Genomic DNA, 5574 nt, shown 5'->3' with positions numbered 1-5574 from the left:
TTGCTCTTGATGTAACACCCCTTACCCGTGTTCCTTACCGAAACAGAGTATAAGGTATTACTAGAACTCAAACACTTAAATTTTTTTTGTAAAAATTTCGGCAACATTTCTGCTTATTTTTACATAAAACCCCCTGCAGATTTCCAAAGACAATTTCAACTAACTTCAATATTTCCAACCAATTACAGTTATATATATTCAGACATAAATTATCCATTAATAAACTCCAACATATTTAACCGAAAAATACTATATATATACATATTTATACCACATTACATAAAGTCATCTATACATGCCATTTTTCAAAAGTACTGGTTGCAAAATACCCAAAAGATGATGATGATAGTGAGGATGATGTCCTGACTCCGTCCAATTCCCGAGCTGATTAATATCACTATAAAACAAAATAAAAATAAAGAGGAGTAAGATTATAGCTTAGAAAGTATGTATGTAATCGATAAATAAATTTCTAGAATAATATCATATATAATAAAATTTCTATCACACATAAATCTATCATTTATTCAATTTCCAGCAAACTGTTTTTCTGCGTCACAGTCACTAAATTATTTTTATCTAGAGCTACGGAACTCCAAATTAAGATCCGTAAATTTTCCCTGAAACTAGACTCATATACCTTTCCACCATAAAATTTTACGAATTTTTGATTCAGCCAATTAGTACAGTTTATTCTTTAAACCTTCCCCTGTTTCACTGCCTGACAGTTCTGACCTCTCCATACTAAAATTTATTTAACTCTTTGTAAAAAATTCAAAAAATGTTCTCATTTCTTTCTCTTAAAAATAGACTCATTAATGAATTCAATAATGTAAATTTCAAGCCATAATTATTTTTTTACAATTTTTGGTGATTTTTCAAATTTGGAACAGGGGATTTCGAAATCAAACCAACCCTGTCTCAATAAAATTTAAATATCCCCAAATATACAACTCCTTTGCTTACTCTTTTTCTTCCATATGAAAATAGACTCATTCAGCTTCAATTTCATTTATTATTCAGCCTCTAAATCAATTTCTCTAATTTTTGGTGATTTTTCAAACTAACATCACCGTCACTGTCCAAATCTGTTCTATTCCAACATTCCTTATTCACATAGCACTATAACCATTTATTTTATAACACAACGCAAAATTCATCACTTCAATCACTTTTCACAACTTATCACATTCCGATCACATACTCATATTTCATCATCATGACGGTATAAAAAAATAATATTTGGAGCTTTTCACACAGTACTACTCATATTATTTTTATCATTCGATACACGTAGTAGCCTTCACATAGTACTACACACGTGATCAATTTTACAGTTCACGTAGTAGCCTTCACATAGTACTACACACGTGATCAAGTTTTACGGCTCACGTAGTAGCCTTCACATAGTACTACATACGTGACCAAAGCTTTCCGGTATCTATAGTAGCCTTCACTTAGTACCACACATGTAACCATAGTTTACCGATACACGTAGTAGCTTTCACACAGTACTACACACGTGCTCAAAACTTCTCGGTACACATAGTAGCCTTCACTTAGTACTACACATGTGACCATTATTTATCGATACACGTAGTAGCCTTCACACAGTACTACACACGTGTTCATCGATATCCTTACTCAAATTTTTTACTATTAGACAGTTTCACAAAGATTCTTACTTTTCAAATATATTTACAATTTGCCCAAAACACATTATAATATCGATCCTTTCACATATATTGTCATGAAATATAACAAAAATAATTATAACAATGTATTAATTACATACAACTTACCTCGATACAAAATGTAAAGATTTTGCAATTTAATCCTCAATCTTCTCTTTTCCCCAATTAAGGTTGATTTCTCGTCTTTCTTGATTATGGATCTTGGAAGCTTGAAAACCCTAAATATGGTTTCCCCCTTGCTGATTTCGTTCACTATAGAGAAGATGATGATTTTTTTCATCTTTTTCCCTTTTTATTCTTTTTATTACCAAATGACCAAAATACCCCCATTTAAAAAAATCTATTTCACCCATTTCTTATGTCTATTTTTGTCCATCAATTAACTAATAGTCTAATTACCACATAAGGACCCCCAATTTATAATTTTATAACAATTAGACACTTCTAACATGTAAAACTCAACTTTTGCACTTTTTACAATTTAGTCCTTTTGACTAAATTGAGTGCCCAAACGTCGAAATTTTCGAACGAAATTTTACAAATTTTTCCGTGGAATTGTAGACCATAAAAATATAAAAATAAACATATTTTCCCTTGTCAAATTTGTGGTTCCGAAACCACTGTTCCTACTAGGCCCAGAATCGGGCTGTTACACTTGATATCAAATCAATCCCTAATAAATCGAGTCTCTATTGATTGTTGTATTCATCATTGATAGCCTCCATAATTCCATCAAGTTAGGTAAGTGCATCTCGACCTAAAGTTTAAGACCCCAAATTTCGTAGAAATTCTATTCGATATTGATTTTTTAAATAAATTAGTCAATCTTTCACGGTTTTGACAAATCTTTCGTAAATATTGTTGAATCGTGATAAATCTTAGAAAACAAACCCTAACTCTTGTACAAATGTCATTTGAAAGACCCGTTACAGGTGTATCGGGCCATATCTAAATAGAAGGGAGTCGCTCGAAATATCAGTGAAAGGTGTGTGTGTTCTTTTACAAGCGAATTGGGGCAAACCGTGCCTCAAAATAGGGCCACACGACCCCCCACACAACCATGTTCCCCTGAAACCCTAGGTTTTTTGATTTTTGCACAGCTTCAGTTTGTTACACGGCCTAGCCACACGACCATGTACCCCATCCAAACTCCCAAGGCTTCTTACACAGTTCGGTCACACGACTGTATGTCCCCTAGTTTTTAGATTTTACAGTTTTCCCATATTTTTCAGATTTTAAAATATTTCCCTTATTTTTTAGATTTTGCACTTTTTCCCTTTACAAATTTGCCCAAAATTTATGATTTGTTCAATTTAGTCCCTAATTGATTCCCTAACTATTTTTAGTGTTTTATTTTATTCAATTGAGTTTTAAATAATATAATTAATCTTAGAATCTATGATCTAATTGATTAAATTATTGTTATTATATAATTATGCATGATATGTGAACAATATGGATATCTATTGTATATGTATTTGTGATTGTACATACAACATGCATTATGTTACGTTAAAACGAACACTTAATAAGCATGATTTTTGCTACTGAATCAATATGTTATAAGCATATTATTTGATATCGTATTGAACTATTATAGGCATAATGATTGCTATTGTATTGTTCTGTTAAAAACATAATTAAATGCTACTGTATTAATCCGTTGAGCTTGCCATATTGCATTGCATGGGGTGGGACGATATGTATAGAGGAAGAAGAGGCAGTTTATCTGCAAATTTTTGTTGTGTACCCACAACCTAGTGGAAGTGTTTATCCTTTAACTGCAAATTTGTTGTACATCCACAACCCATCAACAACTTTTACCTGTAATAATGTTGTGCATCTACAGCCCAGTGACAGATTTCATCTACTAATTTTTGCTTTGTATCCACAGCCCAGTGGCAGATTTTATCTGCGAAACTAGTGGTGGTTAAACCACAACTTGATGTATAGGTGGTTGGAGTTTAGGGGAACTTCCATTGTGGTGTGTAGTGGTGGGGTAGGATCTTTTCTGGTAAACCAAAACGGTATGACATTCATAAAGCATGTACATACAATTTGAATTTTCTGTGATGATATATTTATACTTATGTATAAATTGTTGTGTGAACTGAAATATTGATATTCTAAAATCGCTATTACGAATTTTGAGATTCTATTGATGGTTAACTTGAAAAATCGATACTCTAATTTATTAGTTGATTGTAATTATTATATGCGTTATTAATTAGTATGACTTATCAACTGATTGCACTGGTTTTGCTTATGGTGGAACTCACACTGAGCTTCATAGTTCACTCCCTTTTTAGTTTCCACCTTTCCAAATAACCTACCTGATTAGGACGTGGACTTAACATACTGAGGGCTTGGCTCGGATATGTTTTTTTTATATATAAAAATATTTGATATTTATTATTTGATAAATTATTATTCAAAAATTGTACGATTTTATTTTTGAATAGTGGTATGGGACTTTAGGCTTCAGTTTTTATATGGTATGCATGACATTTAGGTTGTTTATTTTAAATTTGACTTTAAAATGTTGAACTACACAAGTTAATTAATTATGCAAAAAAAATAAAGAATTTATTAAAACTAAGTAAATATCATTTTTTCGCTACTACGTTCGTAAATAAGTTTTGGTAGAATAAATAAATTAATTAAGTTTTCAAAAATAGTCACTGTTACAAGAAAAATGTTAAGAACTAATTAGTTTTTGTTAACTCATGTTTTGAAAATAGGCTGAATTATCTTCTAAAATAAAAAATATTTTAAAATGACTATTTTATAAACTCCAATCGTACTAGGCCATCTCGGTGGTCGATGTAATCTCCCGAATTCGGGTCTAACTTCTAGGCCACATTGGGGAGGTTACATTAATCCTAATTTGAATAATTCAAGAAATTTAACATTTCACATTTACAAATTCTATCAATTTGATTTTCAAACTTACTAACCAAATCTTTTAGTTTTTAAAATACATGCATTCCACATATATAAATTTGTAAAACCCAAAAAAGAAAAAAAAACTTCTCTCAACTAACGAGCCATTTTTCGAGCCAATTCTGATACCAATGAGTTTATCTTGAAACTTTATTTCCTTTTTTTTCATTAGTTTTCTTTTAAATATAATATTTTATAACTCTTTAACTGATAAAATTTTGGATAAAGAAAATAGAAAAACTTTTAAAAAAGACTTTAAATGTACTCTTATTGTTAATAGTATGATATTTCCTTCCAGGTACATAGAAATAGTCTTCGAAGTTGATACTTGAAATTGAAAATTAAATCCAGAGTTAAAAAATTGGAAAATCCAATTGTACAATGAATAATTATCTAAGAAAAAAATTATAAACATTTAATTTTTCATAAGAAAAAGATGTGAAATAATTAACTAAATTTCCTTTTGTTACATTGATAATGATTCTTTTAATTTTATAATTTGATTAAAAGATTATTATGTGTTCTATTTATTTTTAATTTTTAAATCCACAATAAGAAATATATATCACTAAAATTATGCTAGAGAGTGAAAATTTATTTTTTACAAATATTAAATTATTTATATAATTTTATTATATATTTTTTTAAAATTTGTATTTTCTATTTTTTTAATAGTATTTAGTTAATTTCCAACAATCTTCTTAAAAGCATAAACAGAAAGGGTTATATATCTAATTGAATAATTTCAACTATAAATAAAATAATTAATAGATGTGGAATGACTCTCTCTTAAAAGTTGAAAGCTTTGACTAAGAAGTCAAATCAATAGAATTTGTAAATTTCAAAGGTTAAATTATTGAATTATTTAGAATTAAGATCAAATTGATAGAATATGTAAGTATTGAAGACTAAATGTGTTATCATACCAATTAGAAAA

This window comes from Gossypium hirsutum, chromosome D01 (assembly GCF_007990345.1).
Source record: "Gossypium hirsutum isolate 1008001.06 chromosome D01, Gossypium_hirsutum_v2.1, whole genome shotgun sequence".
Classification (NCBI taxonomy): domain Eukaryota; kingdom Viridiplantae; phylum Streptophyta; class Magnoliopsida; order Malvales; family Malvaceae; genus Gossypium; species Gossypium hirsutum.
The sequence above is the reverse complement of the archived record's forward strand: the minus strand, read 5'-3'. Positions refer to the sequence as shown.